Source organism: Ictidomys tridecemlineatus, chromosome 2 (genome assembly GCF_052094955.1).
Source record: "Ictidomys tridecemlineatus isolate mIctTri1 chromosome 2, mIctTri1.hap1, whole genome shotgun sequence".
Lineage (NCBI taxonomy): Eukaryota > Metazoa > Chordata > Mammalia > Rodentia > Sciuridae > Ictidomys > Ictidomys tridecemlineatus.
In genome coordinates this window covers 117,509,495-117,522,439 of record NC_135478.1, presented here as the reverse complement: position 1 = coordinate 117,522,439, position 12,945 = coordinate 117,509,495, and the positions used below count along the sequence as shown (strand labels likewise).

Here is a 12,945-nt window from a genome sequence, read left to right as displayed (position 1 = left end):
GGGGTGGTGGGGCTGTCTTATGCACTGTAGAAACCCAGGCTTTCTACCCTCTTCAAGTCAGTAGTCCCCCTTGCCACATCTCCAGTCGCAACACCCCAAATTTGCCAATCTTGGGGCGAGGGTGGGGCGGGAGGATGTTTGGGTAACGTCGTACCTCCCTTGTAACCACTGATGCTATGACTACTCCTCTGAACCCTCCCTCTTTTATTTCTGTTTTACACAAACAGTGGCACAAACGCACCCTGTCTGGCTCTAGTGTTTTCCTCGACACCACTTTTTGGTGATCCTTCCCCGTCGCTGCGAGGTAGAGGCTCTGAGCTGGCTGCGGACACAGCAGCTTGCAGGCCGGCTCCCGGGCAGAGAGGCCAGAGGCCCGCCCCTGACTCCTCTGCGCTGCGCGCGCTCGGGAGGCGGGCTTGGGGCGTGGCTTGGACGTGGGCGGGGCCGCGATGGGACCGCCCCCCGTGGCGTCACGGCGCCGCGGCCCCGCCCCGCGCGGGCGCCAGCCCCTCCCCGGCGGGGCGGCTGGCGAGCGGGGAGAGCGCGGCCGCGGCGCGGCGTTTGGCACGGTAGGTGGTCCCGGGCGGCGCGGGGGGCCTGGGCTGCAGCGGGGCGCGGGCGGGTGGGCCTTGGGCTCGGGAGCCCGGTCCCCGCGGCTTCCTCCGGGCCCCGCTCGCTGCGGGGCTCGGGACTGCGAGCCGGGAGGCGGCAGCGCGGGCGCGCGGGCGTCCGAGGCTCCGCACCCGCCGGGCTCCCCGAGCGCCTCCCGCGGGGCGCGACACACGCGGGCCCAGGCGACCGCGCCCCCGCCCCGGAGAGACCGGGAGACGCTCAGCTCCGTGTGTGCGCCGGAGGGCGGGCGCGACAGTGGCGTGTCACCGCCTTCGGAGTCCCCAGCCCCGCCCCGGCGCGCGGGGACCCCCAGGCGGCCGCCGGGGCGCGTGGAAGTTAACTTGCGGCCGCCGAGTAGCGCGGCGGGGCAGAAGTGGAGGCGCGCGGGGGGCGGAAATTGCTGGGTGGGGAGCGGAGCGCCGAGCTCGGGGAAGGGGAGCCCTGGTGGACCCGGAGGTCACTCGCGAGGGGGGCCCGAACTTGGCCCGAGGATCCCACCCCGTCCCACTCCTGGGTAGCTTCTCCCTCTCGCTGTGAGCCGGACAGAGGTGCTTCCTGAAGGCGGGATTGGCGGCAGAGCAAAGGGGACACGGTCACCAAGGCTGGCATGCCTGACCTGGCAAAGTCATTTATTATGTGAGCAGAGATCAAGGTCTGACTTTCCCACTCAGAGGCCCATCCCCTCGGAGGGAGGATGGAATCCTTAAATGGCACTATACCTATTTCTGTGCCCCATCTCGTTTTACAGATGGGGAGACTGAGGCTTGGGAAGGTCACATGATTGTAGCCCTAGGACTCACAGGTAGGATAGAGAGAGGTGACGCTCACCCTCCGCCTCCTGACTTCTTGTGCTGTAGGGATGTTGGGAAGGGAGCTGGCGAACTCCTGCTCATCCTTCAGAAGCCCCCTTGGACAACACAGCCTCCTGGAAGTCTCCTCTGGCTGTGCCCTGACATGTGCTTCCTGCTTTGAACCCCATCTGTGTAGAGGCAGCACATCCCTTCCCTCATTATCAGCTCCTTTGTGGGTCTCTCCTGGACTGGGCTGCGGACCCCCTTCCTGTCTCCTGTCCCATATGCCTTTCATTTCAGCCAGGTGCCCTGATGGTTAGGTCAGACCTCTGAGTTTGGAGAGATCCAGGTGTGAAAACCTGGTCTAGTAGTATGTGGCCTGGGTGAGTCATCCCTGTCCCCAGCATCGGTTTCCATGAGTGCAAAATTTTGTCGCCTCTTCTAAAGGAATTGTCCCCTCGTTTGTGCACCATTCCCCCCATCAAACCCCAATGGTGTTTTTATTTGCTTAATATATATAATACATACCATACAGTCCACCCTTTTCAATTATGCACTTGGCAGGTTTTAGGAGTTGTGCAACCGTCACCACGATGTTATTTAACAACAGTCTCATCATCCCCAAAAGAAATGCTCTGCTTATCTGTCCTTATCTCTGGCAGCACCATCTATTCTCTGTCTGAATTTGCCTGTGCTGGACATTCCCTATAGATGGAGTGTACACTTTGTGGCCTTTTGGGATGGGTGCTTTCCACTTGGGATAATGTTTCCAAGGCTTATCTCATTGTGACACTTAGCAGTACTTCATTGCTTTTCTTGTTTTAGTACTTTGTTGCTTTTCATGGCTGTATGATATTTCATCGTGTTGCTATTACCCATCTTTTATTTGTCCCTTTATCAGTTAACAGACAGTTGGGTTGTTCAAAGCTGCTGTGAACATTCATGTACAAGTCATTGTGTGTACATGTTTTCAATCCTCTTGGGTATCTAAACCTCAGAGTGGAATTGCTAGGTCACAGGGTGACTGACCTTTGCAGGGACAGCCACACTTTTTCCAAAATGACTGCACTGTTTTACATTCTTTCCAGCAGCATACAAAGTTTCTGAGAATCTTAAGTAAATTTAGTCTCTTAAGCAGTCAGAATCCTTGACGTTACTGACTTTGATGTGTTAGTTATAAATTACTTTCTAATTTACATTCCATTAAGTGCCTCATTAGCAGGATGAGGGATGTCCTGCCTGTCACCCAGAATGTGGGCCTGATATCTGGCTGAAGCCTGTGCAGAGAGATTAAGTGAGATATGTGTGCGCTCCCATTCCTCCCAGTTAGAGCCAGCGCTTGCTCATTCTCGCAGAGGGAGCGAGGGCCTGGGGTACACCGTGGGAGGGGGTGAGGGAACATGGGAACCGCTCAGATCTCTTCTCTCCCAGCATCCCAGGGTCCCCTGACAGCTGAGGCTTATGGAGACCAGGAGACCCTTGCTGGGTTTCCTAGCCTGTCATCTAATCCTGTCTCTCGGCCCTGAAGTCAAGCCTGCTTCTGCCTGTACCATAGGTGGACCCCCGTGCTCACTCTGAATGTGACTCCCCCGTTGGCCACAGGAGATAGCCCCCATGAGGGGCCCATGTCTTGTTTCTAGAGGTGCCACCCCAGGCTGGAGATGAGCAGTTCCAGACACGTGTGTGTGGGTGCCGGCCCCACAGACCCCCCACCACCCCGCTCAGGGCATCTGTTCCCCGCCAGTCCCTGTGCTCTTCCCATCAAGTGAGGCGAGGAAGGGCTCAGGTCAGACTCTACGTTTTCATGGAGGAACTAAGTTTCCTGAAGGTGGTCAGTTCTCCTGAGGGTCACCCTGCTGTCAGCCGAGTCAGTCACTTAAGCCAACACCCCTGTTCACCATCCAGGTTCCCAGCAGTCAGCCGGGTATTTGGGAGGGACACTGTGTCCATGCTGCCTGCTTGTATTCAGCTCTGCAATCTTGCCCTTTTGGAATCCTCAATTCTTGAGCATTATTAAGAAAATAATTGCTGGGCGCGATGGCGCATGCCTGTCATCCCAGCAGCTCAGGAGGCTGAGGCAGGAGGATCATGAGTTCAAAGCCAGCCTCAGCAAACACGAAGCGCTAAGCAACTCAGTGACGCTCTGTCTCTAAATAAAATACAAAATAGGGCTGGGGATGGGCTCAGTGGTTGAGGGCCCCTGAGTTCAATCCTGGGTACCAAAAAAAAAAAAAAAGAAAAGAAAAGAATCAAGCCAGTTGTGGTGGTGCACACCTGTAATCCCAGCAGCTGGGGAGGCTGAGGCAGGAGGCTCCCAAGTTCGAGGCCAGCTGCAGAAACTTTGTGAGACTCTGTCTCAAAAAATAAAAAGGGTTAGGGAATGTAGCTCAGTGATAAAATGGCCTTGGATTAAATCTTCAGTACCAAAAGAAAGAGAGAAAGAAAGGAAAGAAAGCCATGTAGAGTCTAGGGAGATGACAGTGAGGACGCCCTGGGCAAGGCCCTCTCTCTGGGCCTCAGTGTGTCCACTGGGGAATGGGCATGGGCCCGTTAGCGCTCAGATGTGAGGTGCCTGAGGACCAGGAAGGCCGGCCAAGTGTACTGTCCGTGGCTCTGCACACGAATTTGGAGCGAATGCACTAGGTCCAGTATGGCTCAGCTGGGTTTAGTGATCAGAATGTGCCTTTCTGGGTTTCCGGTGTGGCTTGGTGGCTTTCGCTGGCCAGGTGGCATTGTGGAGGCTCCCTGGGAGGCAGCAGCCCCTGGCTGGCCCTCTTGCTGCCTGTTCCTGCTGCCCGCAGGTCCCTTGCTGTGTGCAGACACATCTTCCCTCCTGGGAGGTTCCAGAGGTCACAGGGGGCCCCCCTGCTCGCCCTCTCCTAGGTCTTCCGCACCCCGGGCTGCAACCTGGGGAGGACTCATGGGGGTGATTCATCCAGAGCAGCCAAGAGCCAGACCAGGCCCCAGCAACTGCAGGGGAGGGCTGGGAGGGCTGTGCCCATGCGCCCGGGAGCGTCTGGGCTGCTGGCCTCAGGGGACGCCTCATCCGATCCTGCCTGCTGTAGTGGCAGGCGGCCAGCCCGTCTGCCAAGTGAATTCTTGCATCGACCAGACTTTTGACCCAGGCTGCTGCTGTGGCCAGAGAGCGAGTAGGGTGGGTGGTATTCGAGGGGACGCAGGTCTATGTTAGAACCTGCTGCTCCACTCAGGAGCCCGCATCCCACTGGGGGGGACATTGTTTTCTGCAAAATAGAGGTACCAGTACCTCCTGGGGATGTGGGATGGGAGCAGACCGTGGCAAAGCGCTTACTCTGATGCCAGGAGGAAACTAAGGCCCTGGGGTCGGGCAGGCTCTTTGGAATCTTGAGCCTGTCCCTTTTGAGCCTCAGCTTCCTGCCTGTCAAAAGGCAGCTGCTATCACAGGGCTCGCTAGGTGCCGGGCGCTGGCCTAGGCACTGAGGTACTTTGTTTAGTTCTCCCAGCAGTCCTCTGAGACGAATAGACTGAGGCACAGAGAGGTTAAGTGACTGGCACAAGGTCACCCAGCTCGGAGTGAGAGAGAGGATTTGGAAGCAAAGTCTTACCCATCATAAGGCCCAGTATGTAGAGACCATTCCGTAAATGTCAGTGGTTGTTATATTATTTATTAATGCTCTTCTGTTCCCTGTCCGTCTATCTGTCTGCACTGCCCCGATGTTCCCCCTCCCCACACTGCTGGAGTCGATCAGGGCCTCACTCTTCCTTCCAACACCCCCGCCCCCGTGGGACCGGAGCAAGGTGCTTCCTCCTCTGAGCCTCAGTTTCCCTACCTGCGAATTGGTTGCTTTGGCCTGCAGCGTGGCTCTTGTCCAGCCTGTCTGTCCACCCCCTCCATAATCCCTGTCCTTCCTTATTGTCACATGCATGGCGGTGGCCCAGGGCCCTCTGGCCTGATAGGGATCTTCAGGGCTCTGAGATGGCCTGGGGTCACTGCGGCAGGCTCCAGTGCTTTCAAAACAACTTTTTTTTTTTGATCACCAATTTTGATTCTTTCCCAGAGCGCCTTTCCTCAGCCTTTCCTCAGCCTTTCCCGGCCCCGAGGTTGTCAGGCCTGCCGATGCTCTATCTGCCACTGTGAACCCCTCAGGTGGCAGCTTGTCCTTCCCAGGCTCTTTGGCTCCCAGGGTCCCCCCTTCCCTGGTCCAGGTCCCCACCTCACTCACGGGGAGATATTTGGGGCCTGCCGAGGCTCCCGCGTTGAGTCTCAGCAGCGGGTATGTGCGATCCCATCTGTCCCACCCGCACAGCCACCAGGACACTGTCCCCTCCCCTGCTCTGTCCTCACAAGCCAGCCGTGGGAGGCGTTTGTCACCCCCCTGCCCATTTCCCAGAAGCTGAGGCTGGGGGTGAGCCGTCAGGTCACTTTCCTGAGGCCGCCCAGGCCCGTTGGGACAGCATCTGGATTCTCCCCCTCCCCACATTTGTGTGTGCGTCGCTGTCCTACCTAACCGTGGGACAGACACGCAGGGTCACAATGTAACTGGCCACTGTCACTCCCTGCGCTGCCCCTCCCTGCTGGCCTCCCGCGCCCTGGTCCCTTTCCTCTGTTCTGCTGAGCTCCCCTGGATTTCCGTGAGATCCCCCACTTTTCCTCCTTCCTCTCAAGCTTCCGCCTGTGAGAGAAAACACGGGACCCTTGAGCTCCCGAGCTGGGCTTGGTTCACCTGCGGGTGTTGTCCAGTGCCATCCGGTGCCCTCCGTCCTCCTCTGTGGCTGGACCACACTCCAGAGTGTACATAGGCCACGTTTTCTTTATCCGTCGTCCACTGATGGACACCAGCTGCGTCCGCACTTTGGCTGCTGTGACCCCAGCACCGGCTCCAGCGGCTGCCTGCCTGTGGGCACCTGCACGCGGCCGTCCCATAGCTCCGCAGCAGTGACACCCTCCCTAGTGTGAGCGCTCCCTGCCGTGCCCCGTGCACCTGGCACTGGGCTTGGACACCAGGCATTCGGCAGGCTTGTGGGTGAGGCCGTGGGCAGGGTTCCCGCCACAGGCTGGGGTGTGAGACTGAGGAGGCCGTGGGGTCGCGGTCTTCTGGAGTAGTGTCCAGGAGAGGCTGAGTGGCGAGGAGAACGGGGACCACACCCCTGATCCAAGCTGTTGATCCAGGAAGCTGGGTCTGCGGCCTCTCAAATCTTCCTGTGCACACAAAACTCCTGTTTTTTGGTGATCTTTTATGGTGCAGGTCCTGATCAGTAGGTTTGGAGACAGGCTGAAGATCATGTTCCCAGGAGCCCCTGTTCCTGTCTGTCTAAAGTCCACGGTTGAAACAGGACCTAGATTAGAAATCGATGGGTTTCCACCTTCAGTTTTTATAAATAAAGTTTTATTGGAACCCAGCCATGCTTGTTTGTGACATTTTCCCTATGGCTGCTTTTGTGCTACGACAGCACAATTGAATGCAGCAGTCCTCCCATCTGTGGTGGTTTCATTTTCTGTGGTTTCTGTTACCCTGTGTCAACCAGGGTCTGAAAGTACCAAATGGAAAATTCCAGAAATAAACACTGTGAGTTTAAATCATGCACCCTCCTGAGTAGTGTGATGAAAACATATGCCCTCAGGACACGAATCATCCCTTTGTGCAGTGTATCCACGCTGTATATGCTGCCTGCCCATGAGTTACTTGGTAGGCATCTCAGCTATTCAATCCACTGTGCAGGTATCACAGTGCTTGGGTTCATGCAGCCCTTGTTTTACTTGGTGATAGCCCCTCAGCATGAACTTTCATTACAGCAGGTTGTTCCATTTGATTATCAGTTATTATTAATCTACTGGGCCTAATTGATAAGCTGAACTTTATCCCACGTATGTGTTTATAGGAAAAAACATGCTGTGTATAGGATTTGGTACTAGCCACAGCTTCTGGCATCCACTGAGAGTCTTGGAACATATTCCCTTACAGATAAGGTGGGGAGCTACCCTAGTTATAATAGAAACCATCAAATGCATAAACTGAAAATATATTGCCTGGCCTTATGCAGAAAACATGCCGGCCCTTGTTCTGATCATCTCTAAGTCTCTTCAGGTTGTGGAACGTCGTGGCCTGGTGGATTTCCAGGGGTGAGCATTGTCGGTGATGGCTGTCAGTGTCTGGGTGTCTCCTACCCAGGTCCTCAGGGGTTTTCCTGAGCTGGCGCTGGCTCTCTGTCTGCTGCCAGGAGCTGGTCGCACTGGCTCAGAGCCCAAGGACCATGGAGTGGCTGAGGCTGAGCGGGGCCAGGCCCTCTGATTTGTGTCGGGCAGGAGCTTCCGCCAGGAATATTTTCAGAACCCAGAGAGGGTTTGTTTCCTGATGGAGAGCAGGTGCCCTCAGCTTCTGCCCTCACCCATCGGCTCAGTTAGGCCACACGTCTCCACACAGACCGCCCTGGGGGCCTGGGGACCGAGCTGTGTCCTGAGAAGATGTGGGGCTTGTAGTGGGGTCCCACCCTACCGTGTGGATGGGAGCTGTCACAGAGGGCTTCCTGGAGGTGGCCTGGGAGGGCTTGGCCGGGGAGAGGAGGCCAGGCAGGGCTCATCAGAGGGAGGGGACACAGGCCCGGGCGTTGGGGGAGGAGAGCAGCGTGGCCTGGGGGCCTCGCAGAGTTCTTGGTGCAGGCTGCTGGGTGGCGGGCATCAGAACTGGAGGCCAGGGAGCCACCGCAGAGCTGCCAGTGCCAGGCCAGGCCTGGGTTTGCCCTGGAGGCGCCTCTTGCCCTGTGAAGTGAGAAATCCCAGGAAGAGTCCCTCGCCGCCCTCTGATGACTTCCAGGGACAGTCTCTGGAGGTGCTCTTGGCCGTGGAGGCTGCTTCCTTGGGGATCATTTGTGGTGACTTTAATTAGGGCCCTTTGTTTTCCTTGAAGCCAGTGGTTTAGGGTGTCCTTTGGAATCTGTTTTAGAAATAGGGATCCACTTCACAAAGTAAATAGGAGCCCCAGGGTCTGGAGGCAGCTGGCTCTCGGGGTGCTCCTCGGGGACCTGGCTCTGGGTGTCCCGCCCCCTGAGCCCAGGAGCCTGGGGTGGGGACAGGGCTCTGCCTGTGACCTGGTAGAGCCCACTGATGGGGCCTGTGCTTTGACAGGAGCTGCCCTGCCCCCCCATCCCCCCGCGCCCCTGTGTGTCTCTTGGTCCCGTTTCTCCTGTCCCTCTGTCACCCTCTCCTCTCCACCTCTGTCCCCAGGTCTGTCTCTGTTGGCCTTCATCTCTGTGGTTCCCTGGTGCTGTCACCCGTCTGTCTTCCTGGCCTGTCCCTCTCATCTGTCTCTCTGTTCCCCTCCCACGTCTGTCCCCATCTCTGTCCCTCCCTGTCCCTCCTCTCCTTCCTCCCCACCCGCCACTTCCCCTTCCTCCCACCCCAGCCCGTGCCCACTCCGCCCAGCGCAGCCCTTCCTCTCTCTATTAGACACCCATCCTTCCCACTTCCGTGAGCTCCTGAGTGACATCCGGTCACAGCCCGTGCAGGCCCTCATGTGTCCAGGAGGATCAGGTGCCCCTGGAGGTGCGGGAGGAGGCAGCAATGGGAGGCCCAGGTGAAGGCTGGGGCGGAGGAGGCCCTGGTTCTGCCTCCCCTGCCCCGGCCTCCCTCCCTTCCTGCCCCCGGGCTCTGGGGAGGAAGAGGAAGCCCAGGGGGCAGCAGAGGACTCCGCTGCCAGGTTTGGCCTGAGGCTCTGGCCCAGCCACACTTGCAGGGTGGCCCTGTGTGGCCAGGGAGTCCCCAGCGCCCCTGGCCTGCGTGCTTTTTTTTTATTGACTAAGATACTTTGGGGGGAACGGGGTGGAAAGGGGCCCGGCTCCTTCCTTTTGCAGGTGGGAAGCTGAGGCCCCAAGATGCCGGCCCTGCCCGAGCCCCGCGCCCAGAGCCCACTGGGACGCGGGCTTCCCTCACTGGTGCCAGCCAGGCACCCACGTCCTGCCCCTGGGTTCAAGTCTGGGTCTTGCCATTAAGCGGGGCCTGGCCTTTGGCCATCTTGATTTCTTTGCATCTTTTTTTTCTTTTTAAACGTTTGATTTTGTAGCTGTAGTGGGACACAATACCTTCGTTTAATTCGTTTATTTCACGTGGTGCTGAGGACGGAGCACAGGGCCTCACAGTGCCCAGCGTTGCTCTCCCGCTAGCCCTCGCCCAGCCCTGCGTCTTCGTTTTAAATGGACGTCACCGCTGCTCCGTGACTTCCTCTCTGGTCCTCAGTTTCCTCACCTGGAAAACAGGGGCCATCTGTGGGGTCTTGTGAGGACCCATCCAGGTCTCGTGCTGCACATGGGGAGCGCCTTGTGTTTGCGGGGCACTGGAATATAGCAGTGAGCAAGACGACCCTGTCCCTACCCTTAGGGAGCTGTGAGGGACACAGATGGGTGTGAAGAGGAAGTGTGTGATAGATAGTGTCATTGTCCCTGGTGGAGGGACAATGGGGAGGGACAGGCGGTGGCCGTGGGGGGCGCTGGTCATGGTCTTGCGAGTGGGAGCCCTTGCTGTTCAGTGACCTAACCGTTAGGGGTGGGCGACAGGAGGGGTCCTGGGGTGGAGCAGTGGCGTCAGCAATCGCTCAGGGACCAGCAGACCTTGGGGTCAAGGTCAAGGTCACCGCAGCTGATGTTGACTGAGGCCCACACCCTGCGAGGCTTCCTGGGTGCAGCTTCCTGTCTCCCGAGGGAGGCCCTTCCTCTCCCCTGGGCAGGAACGATTGGAGGAGGGAAGGCTCATGTGGGGTCCACCTTCCCGAGTCCCGGTCCATAGACAGCTGACCTGTTGCTCTGGGCCCCGGGCGCGCAGTGCCTCACGGGGAGGGTCCCCGAGGGGGAGGGCTGCTGCCCTCTGTGCTCAGGAGGGGTCAGGAGGCAGGGGGTGGGAATGGGGGCTCTTCCAGGGCACTGCCCGCTGCTGCAGGTCCCACCCCGTCAACCTGGGATGGCTGATGAGGTGGCAGCTGCACTAATCAAGTCACTTCCTGTTAACAGGAGCCTCTGGGGCCACTTCATGTCCAAACCATGACACTGGCCACCCAGGAAGCCCGTGGCTCCAAGCTCCCCAGGGTGGGTGGGACAGGACGGCTCCCGCTGGCGGCCCCCACACCAGAAGGTGGCAGCCCCGGTCCTGGTGGACGTCCCCGTGTGCCCCTCACTGCAGGGAGCAGAGGCCACTGTCCTCCCCCGGGTCCTGCTCTCTGGGACCCTCTTCACGTAGGACTGGGGACACGGAGAGCCCGGGAGAGGAGGCAGCAAGGACTCCAAGGAGGTGGGGCTGTCCCCTGCCCCGCAGCCTCTCGCCTGCCTCTGGCCACTCCTGAGCAGACGGGCGCCTTCAGGAGTCTCTGTGTCTTCTTGATGCTCTCGGGACCACCCGGGACAGGGGCCGTCGACAGCAGGCCTGGGGACACGCGGGGCCCGGGAGGAGGCTTCCCTCTCCTCAGCTTCCTGCCCACAAAGCAGGGACCATCTTGGCCACCTTCTCATGGACGTGGTGAGCGTCACAGATGCCACCACTGTGTGGCACCTGAACTCCTGCGGACGCTCAGTCCTTCCCAGCAGAGCGGCTTCTGTCGTTCTCTCTCGATCCACAGATGAGGAAACCGAGGTGCAGACAAGCGCAGGGACCTTCCCTGTAGCAGCTGCCTCTGGGCAGAGAACAGGCAACTGTGGACTCAGCTTCCCCGAGAGAGGCCAGGCGCCCGAAGGCCCCGAGCCTTGGTGTCTGCTGTCCATCTGTCCATCCATCTGTCCCTGCCTCCCGCTCCCGGGGCGCCTCTGAGGTTGGCTAAGTGTTGTCATTCCGAGCAGCTCTTGAAATCTTTGAGAATCTTGCTTTTCCTGTTTCCAGGAGCAAATGAGGAGGAAGAGGGCCCCTGGTTTGTGGGGGTGGGGGTGGAGGGGAAGACTCATGGGCAGGATCCTGGGGTCCCAGGGGTGCTACCCCAGGAGTGGGACCCACAAATCACACTCTTGAACACACCTAAGTCCTGTCCCCCTCGATAGGAAACCCAGAACTCCACTGGGTGACGATCTAATGCCCCTGGCACAGACCCAGAAAAGGTGCCCCCTTTGGGAGTGCTGTATCCAGCAAGTATCTATTACTTGCTCACTTTGTTGGCCAAGCTTTTCACCTTCTGGTCCTGAGCCATTGAAAACCAGCCACAGCAGAGAAGTGGGCGCTCGTGTAATAAAAAAAAATCCATGAACTGCCACTGGTGGAGGGGAGGAGGAAGTTAGTCTAAGCCAAAAAATATCCAGTAACCCTCTGACCTTTTTGTAAAAAGATTCTGGAGCCAGTTTTCTGTGTTGAAACTCAAATTCACTTCCTTAGGGCAGGACTGACAGTGCTAGCTGACCCCAGCCATTGCCCCGGTTCTTCCAAGAAGACTTGGAGCTTGGTCAGGGCTGGTTTTTGTAAAAATCATGCTGGGGCCTGGGAGAAGACCTTTTAAGTGGTAAACATGCTCAAATCAGTAAGAACCTACTATGTGCCTGGATTAGTCAGGCTGTGAGGAGAGGTAGTCTAGTTCAAGACAACTTAGGGTAGAAAAGAAAACAATTCATTGGTTCTAATCAGTGGAAAGTCCAAAGGCATTTCACCTTCAGGTATAGCTGTATCAAGGTGCTCCTGTGTATACTGTCTCTGATGGGCATTTTTCCATGGTAGTTTCATTCTCAGGAATGCTCTGCAGTGGGAGGATCCAGAGAGGAGGATGAGGAGGATGTGACTTTTGTGTTCATAAGGTCACTCTGGCTGCGCCAGGGACATGGACGGAGGTGACGGGGAGAATCAGGGAGGCCAGTGGGGAGTCAATGGGCACCGGACACCCCGCAATGTGGCTAGAGGGGAGGTCCCCCGGGTGCTGCTGCTCCGACTGCGAAGGGGTGGAAGAGGGACCGAGCTGCCTTGAGGAGGTGGCCTGAGCAGGAAGGTGGAGGTGGCTGCAGCTGCGGGGACCCAAGGGGACGCCAAGGGCGGCGGTCCACTCCTGAGGCTGGAGTTGGGCCCCGGTGGTCACCTGCAGGGAGCCTCCGGGGCCCCGGGGCTGGTGGGCAGGGGCAGCCGGGCCAGGAGCAGAGGCCGGAGCTGCAGCGCCACCCCTGAGCCGAGAGGCCGGCGGGCCCACGCCAGGAAAAAGCCCGTCAGTGTTCCTGCGCCAGAGGGGTGGCAGGGGACAGCAGACAGCCCCGCCCCGCCGCCGCTGGTTTATGGAGTGTGAGTCTGTCGGTGCCAGGAGCGGGGCGTGGGTGGCACCACGGGAACCGGTCTCCGTGCACCTTTAGGGCCTGTGCCCCCGTGCCGTGGGGGCGAGGGGATGAATGGGCCGTGTGTTCCCACTGCAGCGTGGCGTCCGGGTGGCCCTGCGCCTCAGGGCCTGACCTGGTGGTGGCTGACACAGTGACTCTTTTGGGCTGATTGAAGTCAAACACATGAGGAAAAGTGCAGCCCAAGGTGCCGGTGTCCAGGTGACCAGCGCTCAGATCTGAGCAGAGACCCTGGCCCCGCCCCTCCTGCCACACCCCGGGGGTGACTGCCACCCTGACCTCCCTGCCA

General features: G+C 58.5%; 1 protein-coding gene across 1 annotated transcript in view; it reads left to right on the top strand.

Moving 5' to 3' along the window:
- Positions 1-477: 477 nt before the first annotated feature.
- Positions 478-12,945, top strand: part of Tpst2 (tyrosylprotein sulfotransferase 2) — a 42,467-nt gene continuing 29,999 nt past the window's right edge. The window contains exon 1 of the mRNA XM_078039654.1: positions 478-569. The gene's annotated coding sequence lies outside the window, so the exon portion shown is untranslated. The remainder of the gene's footprint in view (positions 570-12,945) is intronic.